We start from the raw sequence: 16,553 nt of genomic DNA on the forward strand, positions 1-16,553 counted from the left end.
TTTGAGTTCACTCGTGCAGCAAGAACCAAAAACCCCTGTTTCCTTGCACAACTATAAAAAATAATTAAGCTAACCAGCTCCCCAGACCTAGGGAAAGATATGCTGGCCAGCCAACTTGCAGGAGGAGAAAAAAAGAAAACAAAGGGAAAGCCTTGGCAAAGAGGATTGCGATCTTACTGTACAATTAACTTCTGAGACAGTGAGTAGGATTAAAGCATGGAACATTTCAAGAAACATAGCTTTAAAATAGCAAAGCATTATGAAGCATATATGCACATTTCGCAGACCTTTGAAATCAGCAACGCTGGCAGGTTTATTTGTTTTGATTGTCTCTTTTTGTTTCTTTTACTACTTTGGGATTTTTCTCTCTCTCCTTTTCAAGCCTAAAGCCAAATGACCCATGAGAAATGTACTGTAATTTGTCTCTTATCCATCCCTCATCTCCATCTGATATTCCCTCTGCCCTGGTTACCCTGATGTTTTTCCAGACTCTACAGGCTGAACCATTGTAACAAGGAGAAAAGTCAAACGATAAAGAAAGAAGTGGCGTAAGGATATTTTCAGGAACCAGTTGTTAAAACAGATTTCCTTTGCCGCTTTTCCGAAAGCCCTTTTGGCTGCAGCAAGCCTCATTCATGTATACTCGAGACTTTAAATCAGTATAGGAAGGTACATATACTTCGGGCTATTTTAACCATCAGTTATACCGCTTGGCACTTCCACAGTGCTTCCCCTCTGGGCCTCAAAACGCTTCCTAAACATGAAGAGAGAAATTCCACTCTGGTCAAAGCCCTGACACAAGCCCTCTGCACCGCTCCAAATCCCGTCCAAGGGCTTAAGTGGTGCTAAAGTGGGACAAGAACCCTTGCGCTGGGCCTCCCCTCAAGAAATGTCACCAGGGCTGAAGAAGCCATGAAACAGGCAAGCAGAAGAATTTCCCTTGTCATGCAAACCCGAAGATGGAGGTACAGAAATGCAATAATTTGCTCAAAGGAACGTAACCATTCCGCGTGGCAGCTAGGATTAGAAACTACATCTCGAGTCTATACTCTTTGACACCGTGGATCATCTTTCTTTTATAGAAGTGGTGGTTTGTGTTACTGATCCTTCAGGTTTTCTGCTGGTGGCCACTAATCATATTTTACAATCTTTTACTGATATTTTACAATCTTTTACTGATATTTTACAATCTCCAAGAAGTCCTAAAGGTCTGGTGCTCAGCAGATGGAAAGTCGGAGCTCCCTACGATAAGCCGGTCCTTCCTGAATCCCTTGGCTTTGCTGTTTCGAAGACGATGTAGCACATTCAGTTCATAAACAGATTTTCTCGTGGAACCAGGGCTCTGCTTTCAATGAGTGAGCAGCCACCGTTCTAATAATATTTGGCATTTACATACCACCTCTCATCCCACAGAGCTTCCAAGAACAACCAACAGATACGTGCATAGCACACTGCACAATAGTTCAAGTAAAGGACATTTTGGTTTCAGTCACCAGAACAAACCTGATTTTTTGTGAAAAGCACCAGAGACCAGGAATGCAGCCTGTCATCACTCTCTTGAATCAGGTCAAGAGTTAGGTAGAGGCTCTGTTAATCAGACTGGAAGCCAGAGATCAAGAGGAAACTTGAAGCTTTGACACAGAATTTCCTTTAATTATAGGAACAGATCATAGCAACTCTCTATATTAGAGATGTCTAAGGATTTCCACTGTTAATATTCAGCTCCAGCCTTGTCTCTCTCCTCCCCATCCTCGTGGCTCTGGGGTCAGGCTTGAAGTCACCTTTTCAGTCAAGAGCCTTGCTGGCACGACCCTCAGGAGTCCGGGCTGGAGCAACCCAGGTTTGGTGCTTTTGAAGCACGGGGGAGCTCCTCGTGCCCCCTCTTTAGGGTACACCCGAAGCATGGGGTTACCCTACTACACCGACTCTGCCCCACGCTGGGCTCAGCAGCACCCACCTACACTGACTACACATGGAGGGGCAAAGACCATGCTCGGGTGAACCACCAACCAGGGAACGTGGGTGATTTTGGGGAAGCCGAATGCAGGTCAGGCTGCGGAGCGCTGTGGTCTCAGGGTACTTGCAGTTAGCTCACCGTTAGTCACAGCCCCTTTGGAAGGGGCCACCTCGTGCCATCCCTGCAGGGTGTGCAGCTGGGACCTTGAGGGGTCCGGACGCCGAGCTACTCCTTTAGCATCTCCTCTAATTATCATGCAGTAAAAAATGCAGGATGAAAAAAGAACAAGATCAAATTCTTTGCTCCTTTCATCTCCCTTTCTGACATTAATCCTCCCTGCGCATAAACCCCATGCCACGAAGTGAGATGTACATTGCTATTGGAACAAAAAGAAACTTGGATTCAGGCCGACATCATCAAAAAAATAAAAATAAAATCATATATAACCACAAAGGACCCAGCATGTTTATTACAGATACTTCTGGAAATGATGGGCCAAAATAATCAGCCCAAATATGCATCTTGCAAAACATCACTTTTTCTTTGGAGATGCCGCTTCTTTTCTGTTTTTGTTTTTATAACTCATGAACTTCCAAATCTCATTTCTTAACCTTCTGGCAGGGTTGTGCACAAAGTTGGTCCTGCTGCAGTGGGCAGATCATCAATGGCTTATATTTAGGATAATCCCAATTTTCCTCTTTTCTGAGAAAGAAATGAAAACCTGACTTGAGTGAGACTGGTTGAAGTTTTCTCGTTTCATCTTATGCAGGAAAGAGCAGGAGACACCAAAGTGAGATTGTAAAGAACATCGTCTGGTGATGTCACTCCAGGGAAACCAAGAAAACCTTATGCCCTGGCACTGAAAGCCTCAAGTTGGTGAGATTTTTTTCTCTCTGTTTCAGTAAAGAACTCACCAGCACTTTTTATTTTCTCTTTTTTGTGGGGGATACTGGTGAGTCCTACCCATAAGTCTTTCTCTTCAGCAGTGAAGTCCTGAACACACATTTTAAGAAAAAAAAATAAAAAATTAATAGTCAGATTCAAATATTATGAGATCCGTGAAAGCTGGTTACACTTGTTCTTTCCCAGCAATAAAGAGATTACAAGGAAACAGAAAATGTCAGTCACTGAAACAGAAATTTCACAGAAGAACATTTAGCTTTGAAGTTCCCAGAATCCACAGTAAATTGCCAGGTGATCTGGCAGAAACACCAACACACCTGCAATTGAAATAGTTCAGAGCTGCAGAAAGAAAATACTGCAGACAGTATATTTTCTAAATCCAACTTTTTTATTTTTTTTTAATTCTCTATTCCTGTCCAGTTGGAAGACAGAAAGAAAGGAAAAGAAGGTGAGGGAGAGAGGACTAAGTAGATGATGACTTTGTCAAGCAACTACTGTTGGGAGATGGAACATGAGGTAGCAGTGGCTGTAACAGCCATCTCTAAGATAATTAACTCATTAACATCAAAACCCTGCCCCTCATTTCTCTCCGCTGAGCCCCTGACAAGCAGCAGCAGGAAAGATGTAAATGTGCCTTTTCCAAGCGCTTGGGAATTATCAGTCTTCCTTGAATTTAAACCTCCCCAGGACCTGCATCTTCTGCAAAGATGCAAGGTAAAGAAAAAGGCATGGTGTATGTGTGCCTCTGAGAGTGGGCATTTCTTGAACTGAAGGACACGTCAAGCAGAAAAGGTCCTCTACCCCTTAAGGCAACAGGGCAGCAGACGCATCAAAAGCCGAGGTTATTGGGTGGATGGGAGGACATTTGTGTTGTCTCACATATGGATCTGCTAACACATATAGCACAACGCAGGCTCTATCAGACCAAAGCCTAAGACTGATTGTAAGCATTCCCTGGAGGACACATTTCCCAAGACCCTACAAAATTGGACTGGCAGATTATGAAAGGTACAATACTGATCCAGCATGTAACAGTAAACTAGAGGAAATCATACCCATATATTTGGCCTACAGACATGAGTGCAGGAATTGCCTGTTTTGGCACCACAAGCCTGTGGATCCACTTGAATCAAATACAGACCCCTAACAAAGGGCTATGAGACGGCAAAGATCTGTTATCCATTGTCAGATAGTAAGACGAAAGAGGGAAAACTGATTTTCCTTCATTTCTTTACCAACATTTGCCACGAGTATTCCCACGGTAGGCAGGCCTTGCCATGCAGTCTTCCTCATGACACTTCACCCTCCACCACTCAACTTGCACATCTCAACCATGCATCTCAACCAACTTTCACTCTGTTTTACTGCCGTAATTTATCGGTAACGTGTTGCTAACAACTACTGTAGGACTTAAGATCTTGATGACTGCTAACCTAGCTCCACAAAAGATCCAGCAAAAATTGCAGGTTGTCATTTTTGTCCACTGATTCCCACACACAGACCCCTAATTATACAAACCCACGTTTTTAAAACGTATTTCAGCATGAAATGTCTTGCATCTACTTGTCAGAGACCAAGAGGGAGAATTCCCTCACTTCTGCAGCTCCTCTGTTGCTGACTCGGGACATCTCAAGAACTTTGCAAAGTCTGAGATGTTGCCTCCTTCACTTGGGCTGGGGGCAGAGGGAGGCACGCTGAAACCAACCCCTGGTCTATCTCCTGCTGACCATTTTCTGGATCAAAAACTGGAAGTTATCTGGCTATCATTCCCAGACAACTCTAAAAAGAATTTTGTGTCTGATGAAGACAAAGGTGAGCCTGCATTTTTAAGGCAAAACTAGACATTTTGAGGCAAAAATACATGAATGAGTCTATCCCCAGAAGTAAAACTATCACAGGAACTCTGAGCAGATGAGGAGGAAGCCAGGAACTTCTGTCCCTTATCTGAATCCAAGTGGGAGCAGAGGGGATATCAAACAGCACAGGTATCTTCAGGCAAATTGGGAGAAACACTCTGATGTGGCTGACAGAAGCATTTTACTCTGTGTTTGGAAGTTTATCATGACCGATCAATTCTGGAAGAATTAGTGAGTGAGTTCTGGTTTTTGGCACTGACACAGCAGTGGTAAAAAGGCTGGAGGCAAAAGGGAAGTAATTTTCATAATGCTGTGAACTGTTGCCATCAATCCTTACCCAAAACATTTCTTCCACTTACTCTAGCACAGTGCTGTTCTGTAGGAGCTCCCCTCTCAGCTATTGCCCTTCGTCTCGGGAAGGCTCTCGACCTCACTCGTGCTCTGGATGTGGAGACCCAAGCCAAAGACCGAAGTCTGTTGGAGTTCAATCTTTCTACGGACTTCAAAGAGCCTGGGATGCGTAACTTACTCCAGACAGAAAGCATAACACACATTTGGAACAATATTATACATGTAAAAATAGAGATGATTGAATGACTGCTAAGCAATGCAGTGTGATGGGGAAGCCTGATGTAAATCATGCGTGGCATTTACACACCTATTTTCAGCCTCTAACCTCGGCACTCTGCATCCTAGTGGAAGTACCTACCTCCTTCCTTCCATTATAAAGACTTTAAGATTTAATTCTCTGAATCGTGCCTATGCTGTGTGTCTATCCCTGCTGCGAGCAGATGGCATGACTGCTCCCCTAAGGAACTAACTGAGCAACAGCCACAAATAGCCAAAGCTTAGCCTCAGCGATAAAGGAAAGTTGCAACTACACGTTTTGGGAGGAATCAGCAATACACAGAATTAGTCCTTACCGGAAATCAAGCCATACATGAAACTAAAATAAAAGCCCGTAACGAGAAATACCAAGTGCAAACATATTAAGGTATTTTGCATAATGTTGATGTAATTTTGTAGAACATCTCAGGCATTCTTATATTTGTCTCCATTTGTGCTCACTGGAATTGAAGACAAAATAGAGCGTCACCAAGCTCATGAAAATCAGATCACGGAAAAATACCCTTTTTTAAGTGTTCTCAGCCAGCTTTGCAAACAGAAGTTGTTCAGACAGTTTGGAAACATCTTCATGCTCCACGATGCTTACTTGAAACGAACTGCGCTCCGGTCTTTTGGAGGTCTACCTCTGCTCCTCTCCAAATGAGTGCATCGTATTTCTCTATTTACTTAGAATTTCTCACCAATTAATATTTCCCTATCTTATTTTAATTAAACAAAACAAATAAATAAATCAAGCAAATGCGGAATAACTTAAAGCAATGCTTTTCAAATGTAAAGGGAAATTTTTGATACCCACATACTACTCGTAGTCAGTGGGTCTTGTTTTGGGCATAAAATTTCTTTTTGTGCCTTTGGAAAGTGCACAGAAATTGAATAGAAGATGACAGTAATGGGTCCATTAATTGATATCCTCTGGATTTTCTGTTATTTAATCAATGTCTGAGCTCTGACTGCAAAAGAAGCTTAAATTGACAACCTCATTCCTTTCTCTCAGTGCTCCCTAGCCTGTTTTCTTCGATACACAACTACTGTTTGCGAGCCTGACAGGGGCACAAGTCTCATTACATCGTATCACGGAAATTATAAATGACCCGATAAACAAAGAGGCAAGTTCCCAATCAGCTCGTTCCTACCACACAATGTGGAATTCTTCACATTTTACCCCTAATCCCGCATCTGATCAAACTGCAATGTCTTCAGGGTCAGGAATGCCTCTGCTTCCTTTTGGCATTTCTTTCTCAGCCTAATCAAATCTCAGAAAAGCCGATATTTTCACTCCGTGTGTCTTATCTTTATCCTTACTACAATTTGTGCTGCTCAGTGCTGAAGAAGTAATTCAGCAACATACTTCATGCGATGGAGCAAATCATTAAGGGAGCAGAAATGCTGGCAAGGCCTGAGTAACAGATTAAATCCCCTTCTTGGCATATTCACTTTTACTGTGTCTTTCAGTGTAATTTCGACATGGAATTTTCCTAGCATAAATCACACAGGTTTCCCTCTTCCCCTCCACACCACGCTGCGTAGCTCTGTGTTTTGGTAAATCTCATCTATTAATAGTTGCCCTCTGTGGCTATAAAAAAATACCTCAGTAGTCAAAAGCCAACCCTTGCTAGGGAGCAGCTGTGGATGCCTGAACGCACACAGGACCCAGCATCGCACAGCAAAGCCCTTTCTTGGCTCCATGTCAGAGCAAACTGATTAAATAAGGCCATAGTCAAGCTAACGGAAAAGGAGCCCCTTCCCTGCAAGAGGAGGGAGAGACCGACTCCAGCACCAGGCTGGAGAAACATCAGGGTATTTCCATTTTCTCGCTGACATTTTCTTTTTCTTTTTTTAACTTAGCAAACCCCCCTCGCGTGTCTTCCTCGTTCCACCCTTCTGCCAAGTCCCAGTAAAACTCTCGCACTTAAAGAAGTAGAACAAAGACGTCATCGCAGCTAGCACCAAAGGTCGCGGGGTAAATTTTAAGGTCTAGTCTACTTTTTTTTCTGTTTGATTGATTTAACTGATTAAAGCATTTCTGCTCTTCCTGTGCTTTCAGCAGCATCCTGGGTAACTCTGGGGAAATTCAAACCAACCAGCTGTGATCCATATTACAAAGTCAGGGCTGGAAATACACACAAGGATGTTGATGGGGCCATGCTGCAAAGCGCGAAAGGAGAGGAATATTATCTCCTGGTAAAGCAAGAATGGGCTTTTACGTGTCGGATTGAGATGTATTCAGCTCAGCAGAGGATGCAGGGAATTTCCCGTCGTCTCAGCACCATAGGGTATCTGTCCCATCGCAGAGGAGCTGCTGGTGACAAAGCACCTGGTGGCAACAGCTTTGCTCCCCAATTTTCCCTTTGAATTTTAAGTTCTTGCAAATCCCTGGGAACTGCCAATTTCCAAGGACTTCCACACAAAGTCTGCACAATGCCAGAGCCATTGGGCAAGGAGCTGCAGGGAGAACGGGAGCATCAGCTCTTCTGGAAAGCAGGCTCAAGCTCTCAGCACTTACGGCACACCTGGTCTGAGGCTGCAGGCACTTACAAAGCCAATGCCACGTAACTTCAGCGTATTTTTTCAGATTTCCCAAGGGATGTTTCACTAAGATAAATTGTCCCTGCAAAGCTGATGGGAATGATTTGAAAAATGAAGTCTTGTGCTGGGGAAAACGACTACCACAGCTTCTCATTGAAGTCCTCAATTTATTGACACTACAAGGATGTAGCATGAGAAGCAAATTTATTCCATATTATCTACTGTCAGTACAGCTCAAAAGATGAATTTTGAGGCAGCAGGAAGAATTTTTTTCTCCAAAGCCTCGTAATTCAACTCTGCTGAAGCTGCCGTCACACAAATCAGCGATGACGCATCTTTTCAATGTCTAGGGCCAAAATTATTTTTAAAAGCATTGCAGGTAATTGCCATTGCTGTTATTCCAAACCACTGCTATTTCCACTGTTTTACTATCACTGATGTAACCCAACAAGTGGGTTTATTCTGCAATTATTGAATTAAGGGAAATAATATATCTCGTAACAAACAGCTCAAGCATCAATGGCCATTACCAGATCTCTAGGTAGAATCTTCATGAGATGTCCACCGTTCCCAAGCTCTGTTATACACTACTCAAACATCTGGGTACCTTCCAAAATAATTGGTCTGCAGAGTACAGATTTTATCAGTATTTTTCAATAGGGTGGATTGGCCACAAGAGTCTTTAAAACAATGGTAGAAATAAAAAATACTGAACCTAGTTCTCCTGAAGAATTTCAGAAAGATCAAATTAGGCCAAAATCTCTAATCTTGATTTCAGTGAGGTCCCTTTTTAGCAGAGGTCCCTTTAGCAGGGTCCCTTCTTTAAAAGAAAAAGGAAATTAAAAATGAAAAACAGCACTAGGGAAAAGTTAAGCATGTACTTCAAATTCACACATGCCAGGAAATTTAGAGTTAAAGGTGAAACCCCACCCTAAAGAGCCCCATACTGGAGATATTTTAGCGAACAAACACAACGTGTTCTGAAATACAAAGACCCAGTAGGGTGCACTAGGTATGGAGTTTCAGCCTTCACTCCAAATTTCCTGGCTTTTTGCAGGTTTATTAGACTTTCATACCCCAAACTTTTAAGTACTCCAACAAGTTTCCTCAGCACAGCTCTCCCTGATCCCTTTGGAAACTGGGAACACGTACTCTGATGGTGTAGCCACCCACCCATTATTAATGAACCTGAAAGCCCTTTCTTGCAAATTTATGCTAATTTGGGGTGCTGAAATTGTGTGCTAACTAGGTAGTTTCAGTTGAGTTACTCTGGGAAACTCCAAAACTGAAAATGCGCAAATGTACTCAGAACAGATTTGAAGGACAGGGTGCCGCTGACCCCAGCAAAGCAAGTGCTCTGCCGTGTGTGGGTCCCGTAACTCCACTTCAGCCGGCACACACAGAATTGTTTCTGACAGTGGTGTTTTGTGTTCCTGGCCAAAGCACCCTACCAGGCTGTGGGATGGGGACGTTGCCATCCTACTTCTCAGTGATCTCTGCACAAGCATGTCTCGGTGGTGGCTAGCGGTAAGGTGACAGAACAGCTCCACAGCGCCCTGGCCCCGGGGTGTCTGAAGGACCATCAGTTCTTCCTGCTGCAGGTACGAGGAGATAAACCACGACATTCCCTTCTTGCCCTGGGTGGGCAGAGGAGAGAGCCCGTACTCAAGGACCGAACTGCCTTGGGGAAAGAAGGAAAAGAGAATAGGGAGGAGGCAAACAGGGACTTAAAGCATCAGGAGCCGGTGCCAAAGAAGTTCAAGCAAGGGGCAATAGACACCGACTGTGCCTCGTGCTGTTGCCTACAGATCTGCCTCTGCATCCTTTCTCCTTCAATCTTGTCCAGGACCTTCCTCTTTTACCTCACCTTTCCATTTACTTAATCCCCTCTTTGCTGAGTTCCAGCTATCAAATTTAAACATACACACGCACACAAATCCCCTGCCACACACCTTCTCATACCTCTGAAATCCTCCAACAGGCCAACAAACTAAGAGCGGAAAGCCCACAAGAAATCATAAGCAAATGATTTATTGAGACAAACGTTTTTTTATAGATTAACTGAATAATTTGGGAAAAAAAGGAAAAGACTTTAAACTCGTAAACCCTTCTTTTTATTCTTATCTTTTGTCCTTACACTATTAATTGGCTTAAAAAAGAGACATCCTGCCTTCCTCCCACAAAACCTGCCTTACTTGCAAGCTTCAGCTCTCCCAGCTATGTCAAGAACATCATCACTCTGCACATCACAGCACAGCTTAATCTGTTCTGCTCGGAACTTGTATCCCTTTTCCCAGTCTCTCCATCATTTTTCCTGAGGCTACAGACAGGTCCACTGTGGCATAAAGGCTATTTTTCTAACCCAAAACATAGACTACTTGTAGGAACTGTTATTTTCTAAGTAATCACACTTTTGGGTTGTCTTTCTCCCCCAGCACTGAGTTCACAGATATTGGGCAAAGGCAGAGCTGCTAGGCCAGTATTAATGCCTGCACTCACATCAACATTTTCAGCTGAGACTATATAAAGAAAAATCGCCTTATTCTTCTCACACCTTCTCCTGAACCCTGCAAACCCCTCACGTGAAGGCAGCAGAGATGCCGAGGGTCTGAAGTGTGGCTGCACTGAGCGATGTCATGGGAGACACAGCACAAGTCAGCATCCTCTCTCCTAAAAGATTTCTGTACATTTCCACTGGCAGCAACAGTGAAGGGATCATTAGGAAAAACAAACAAACAGCTGAAGTACCGCTTGTCCAAATGCAGCAATCCACTTGAGGAGCAAAGTCAAATGCATTGTGCTCCCGGATGGTGTAAACAAGCACGGTGGAGGTGGCTGCTCCGAATTTCCTCAAAGGGCAGCTATGGCTTGCAAGAAATGGATTTAAATTCGTATCAGAGAAGAACTCTGAAAGACAGGATTGGAATTGCAAATGGCAGTATTGCACCTGGTTAAGCTTGGCACAGAAATAGCCTGTACTTTGCATCTTTCTGCGTGAAAGGTGCAACCTCCTGAATTTACAGAAGGCTTCGGTTGCTGCTAATTAAAAAAGCAAGGGGCACCTCACACCTACTGCTGACGAGAGGTTGCACCCAAAGGGATATGGGAGAAAAACGGGGTGATTAAGCACAGCTTCACAGCACTTAAAGAGGCATTTTGGACATGATCAAACTGAGGGGGGGTGTGAGAGACGGTGTAATGTGCATTGATCAGCAAAGAGCATAAAGCAGCCTTATCCAGACTGCTGCTTTTCAGAACACACTATGAGGGGATGAACTCCACCTTGTTTGTTTAAACTGAGGCTGGCGAGGAGTTATGGGGAGCATCGGCGGTGTCTGCCAGGCAGCCAGGTCTGCAAGACGCAGTGCTGCAGAGTCCTTGCTGAATCCGCAGACTCTGTGCTTGCAAATCTTCCAGGTGGGGTTCCAGAGCCAAATGGGTCTGCATTAGCACTGGAGAGTATAATAATACTTTAATCTATTGTCTCCCACAAGGATTCTTAATGATCTCTGATAGTTTACTCCATAGATTTTATAGGCTGTCTCTATTCCAAGCATCCTGCAGTTTGACCAGACAATGATCTTTTTAAATAATGGATAATGTCCATAAAAGAAACCATGAGTCCTATGAGTCTTGGGGAAAAAATGTTTCCTGAAAAATACCGTTGGAAAAGATGACTGTGGGTCAAGCTAAATCAAGAAAACTCCTACCGTTTCTAGGATGTGCAATTGTAGATGTAGGAATAGTTTCTTTAGCACTGAAGTCCTGTCTATATCGGAATTCAATACTAGACTTATAAATGTCAGTTCCTAGCATGGGAACAGATGCAACTCCTCCCAGCTGATTAACATCCCTGACATCTGGAATAGAGGACAGAATAAACAGAGAGAACAGAGGATTTCCTGTTGGGACTTGGCTTTTGGGTGCAAACTACCAAGATACAGCAACTCTGTCCTTGAGAGTGTTATCTCTCCACCTTCCAAACAGCCCTGGGGCTGGTAACTAAAGAACTGGACATTTAGCACTGAATCCCTAGACAAAAACTCAGATATTTGCTATATGTCTCTCTGATACCTGTGTGAATGCAAGAATCCTTGATGTCAAGAGCTGCACAATGGCCTCTTTAAGGCAGGGGATTAAGTCCTCAGGCTTCCTGAATTGAACAGCTTTGACGAATTTCTTCTGTTCTTTTTAGTGTTTTGGATTAGGTTGAAATTAATTCTTCCTTGGGAATCAAGAAGTATTTCTTATAACTCTCTCAGCTCCTCGAAAAGGGCATTACATGTGCCTCCCTCCTCCAGAGTAAATTGACCATGTTTTGCAAAGAAGCCTTGTGAAAAGGTTTTCAGTGGAAGAGAAGGAAAAACCAGCAAAGAGGTTGGTCTGATCAGAAGCTCACGGAGAAGCGATCCAGTTAGTTACCTGCCTGAGGCTGCGGCTTAGCCAGACCCCTCCAGCTGTTAACAGTGTGCCCTCCACACAAGGCCCTGCCATAGCCACTGCTGTCCAAAATGACAATGGAAGCTTCTACAGATTGTTCAGATGTCTAGTCAGAGCCTATTTCACGTATGACCGGAATGTGCCACTGTCCTTAATCTGGAGTGAGCCGACGTGACACAGTGTGGAGCTGTGCCGAGCTGCACGGTCCCAGAGCTGGAGGGGCCACAGAGAGGGATGGCAGCAGCACGGCACCAGACCCCAGCTCTCCGGCTCCGTGTCGCTCTGAGCCCGTGGGCAGGTGCTGCAAACAGACTCTGGACCTGTACAGCTCCTCTCTGCCCCTTGTTTAGGCGAGCAGAAGGTCTGTGTGAGACTCCAGGGCACACGTGGGGACGTTGGGAAAGCTCATCCCCAAGGTCACTTCTTCTGGGAGGGATTTCCAGCAAGCATTCAGTACTTTGTCTGAATCGAGGGAGTTTGAAGACACTCCAGTAGCCTCTACTGTTTCAGGAATTTCATCAGCATTTTCCTAAGAAGTCATCAAGACGAAGGCTTTCTTATCTGGATATGCAATCCTGTGGTGAAGTCTGATGTGCAAACCCAGGATTACATAAAAGGAATGGTTCAGTTAACCATGGTATGGTGCAAGAATTTGCCACATCAAATGGCACTTACAGGGGATGATTTCCTATGATCCCTTGCCGTTTGTTTCAAGTTTTTTTTTTTTGAAAAAGAGCCATGGTAGGTGTTACGAGCTAAAATTCTTCCCTATTTTGTAACCAGCAGTATCCCAAACAACAAAAGGAATGTGCCTTTCTGGCAAGTATGTCTATCCTTGCTCCTTCCTTTTGTATTGGGACAGGATGTATGATCTTAGCATGTTCTCATCTTCCCAGAATTGCAGAAACAAAGAAAAGCGGAACAATTTTCGCAAATCTTGTGCTGGGACTAAATACATTCTGTCCCACTCTCATGTAATTAGTAAAAAGAAGTTAAGCAGATGTCTCAGATAAAGCCTGCTGTGTGAATAATGATAACCAGTCTTGTTTTTCTTCCCGTAGGCTATTAAAGAAGACGAGGGATGATCTAGTTGGTACCACAATGCTTACAGCTTTCTGCTCTGCAGCTCCCAGAGCAGAGTCCCCATCCATCAGCACTGTCCCTCTAAACTGTCCCTCCGGCAAACTTTGCAGATGTGTCACAGTACTTACATTTCTATGCACCAACACTCCAGCTACCCGACTGTGGCACAGCATCTCAGCTTTGGAGGTGCCAGAAGGAGAGGTTGGACAGAAAAAATGCCTGAGAGCTGCACCACAACAGTGGCTGAAGGACACCACCAAGGTACCTGAGGAGTTTGTCCAAGGTGCCAAGGGGGGCCACAAGAAACTTCTAATGCAGATTGGAGGTGTCTCAAAACTGTTCCGGTACCATCACGTCTGTGGTTGCAATTAGTCAAGAAGCATGCACAGAGTTTTTTGCACTGAGGTTCATAGCAACTCTAGGAGATCCCAGGACGGAGGCTTGAAGGACTGGGACTGAGGCAGCCACACTGAGACTGACACACGAAGCAAAGCGACAGGAAATGAATCCATCTCCTTTTGGGGATGAAGAGGCACTGAAGAGGGTTCCTGTTTATAACAGCATTAATCAAGCATTAGCACTTTTTGGTTGGTTCCAAAGAACAGAATTACTTCAGGAATAAACTCCACATGGTGAACAGCTGGCCACAACTGCAGACACTAAGAATATAGAAGGAACAAAAGCCAGTAGTATCTAAAGATCCCCCGGTACCAGGGAAGACTGAAGAGTCTTCATGGCACAAAGCTCAGGGAACTTCTTCCTGGTACCATTTCATCCATTTCACCCCCCGCTTTATTTGATGCCTCCCCAGACTGAGGGTTTGTTTCCTTTCCTTCTGCTATTGTTAGACTGAGCTTTGGCAGAGAAAACACCTGGAATTAGATGTGAGCTCTCAGTGGCTGTGGAGATATCTTCATTGATGTGGTGCAAGGCCTGCACTAGAGGGGACTGAGGCCTCTGCCAATGAAAGTGATGACAAGAGGGGCTGGTGATGCAAAATGGGCCCAGATGGTGCCAACTGAGTCACACATTTTGACTGAGTCAGTAATTGGCACAGAAATCGCTCTCAGGGGATGGTGCTGAGGGCAATGCCAGAGCCAAACACAGGGTTTGAATCTTCCCCCTTTTAGTCAATTAAGGCTTTGCTGACAAAACCACTGCCCTAAACCTGTATTTGTTAGCCCAAATACTCAGAGGTCAGCCTTTCAAACCTCATTGATCAAGTCTACAGCCCCAACTGCTGTATTTTGCCATACTGAATGTGAACACCCATCACAGTGGTAGGTATGAGCTCAGGCTGAGCATGTTGGCCAGCAAGGAAAGGCTCCAGAGTGATGGACTACCTTCTGCTGACCTTGGCTTCACTGCCAATGATCGAAGCTGTGTTACAACTTCTACGCAAAGACAAACAAATGAAATCTAAATGTTGCAAAAAAAAATGCTTTGGAGGAACTAGAGATTTTCTCAGGCTCTACACTGTGCAAAAGGACGTTTAGGCCTCCCTCGCCGACTTAAGCGTGTCACAGAGGAGGTGCTTCTCAAGCCAACGTGAACATACAGAAGATCTGTGAGCTTAACACCATGAATGCAACTTCTCTAGACAAGTTCAGCAAGGTGGCTGCCTCCAAGAAGAACATACAAATGCATATGAAAAGCAGGTATGCTATGTTAAGGTAACTTCAAATTTTTGAATTAAATTCCTTGCCTGGGCTTGTGCAAGTCCAATCTGTCTGTGCAGCAAAGAAACTACATTTGGAATAGAAATATCTCTGTATGTCAGAATAACAATAAGGCACAGTCTTAAATCTGAAAACTAGAATTTAAAAGGCTTTTCTTGTTTCATTTTGTATGGGTATTATGCTGGTCACAGTACAAGTGATAAAAGGGTACTATCAGATTAAAAATAATGTATTTTTCTAAAAATTGTCATAGCTGTTATAACTAACACCTCGAGTTCTCAGAACTACAGTGTTAAAACAATCCAATTTGCATTATGCCTTTGATGATATTTGCTCAGTTGTGTTCCTCTCCAGTTGAACAGTATTAAAAGACTGGTATTTTTCCTTTCAGTATTTTCAATAATTAGTGTTTAAAGTAGCTCCTCATTTGAGCTTTGTTCACTGGTAACTGAAGTCCAGCTGAGCTATAGGGATGTTTTTTTAAAAAAGCTCACTGAAGTTTTTAAAAAAGAAGAATGGAAGGATTTCTTTGCAGCTTAATTATGTGTATTTTAAGCTCCAGTTGAGATGACAATGTTGTTTAAAAACTTCTACTAAGGAAGTTACAAATGTAGCCTGAATTGATATAATTAAAGTAACTCCAGAACAGCTCATACTTTCCTTCTTAACCTGAATTTCAGTGTTGACAACACAGGGTGTTCTGACTGTCTTATGGTTTTCCACCATGACTCCGAAAATTGCCCCCAAAAGCTTTAACATGGAATAAAGATGACAGAATTTCTGCAGAGTTCTGCAGAATTTCTGAGCGAATCTTGTGTGTGTTTATATCACTAACTCATCCACAGGAAACTTTTTTTTTTTTTATTTAAACACACTGATCTTCTCTGAAAATACCCAAAAGCACATTGAAGTAATTGTAGCTATGATCTACTCAACTGATTGAAGTTACTTGGGGATGCCCCTCTTCAGACTACAATATGAAGAAGCCATTAGCTGAGCACCTCATGATTTTATAAACTCACATCCATCCACAGAAAGCTCCTCTCCCACTTGTGATAAAGTGGCATTACATTAAAGGTTGGACTAGATGATCTTAGAGGTCTTTTCCAACCTGAATGATTCTATGATTCTACCCTTGTTTTCATATCTACATAGAGGAACACAGAAGAATTCAGTCACCCACCCAACATGTGCAATAGCACTCCCAAGAATCTGGTTCCCACCTCCCTCCTCATAACCCCTGGACTCAGCAGCCCCTCCACAGCAGTGCTTAAGGAAATCAGCACTCACATAGCATTCAGAATATAGAATAACCTACCTACCTTCAAAGGTACCTACAAAATTAAAGTATACCTAAGAGTATTTATGTTCCGTGCCTGAAGGGCTCTTCACTCTCCAAATACATATGAGCTTCCTATGGCATATAATCCTCATTCCTAAAAGTCTTTGGTTAAAATAATCTGTGCAATACCTCAACATACT

At 43.5% G+C, this 16,553-nt stretch overlaps 1 protein-coding gene across 12 annotated transcripts in view; it reads right to left on the reverse strand.

The window, feature by feature from the left end:
* PAPPA (pappalysin 1) overlaps window positions 1-16,553 on the reverse strand; it is a 370,091-nt gene that overhangs the window by 147,527 nt on the left and 206,011 nt on the right. The gene's annotated exons all lie outside the window — the stretch shown is intronic.

Source organism: Anser brachyrhynchus, assembly GCF_964034855.1.
Source record: "Anser brachyrhynchus genome assembly, chromosome: 19".
NCBI classification, from domain to species: Eukaryota; Metazoa; Chordata; class Aves; order Anseriformes; family Anatidae; genus Anser; species Anser brachyrhynchus.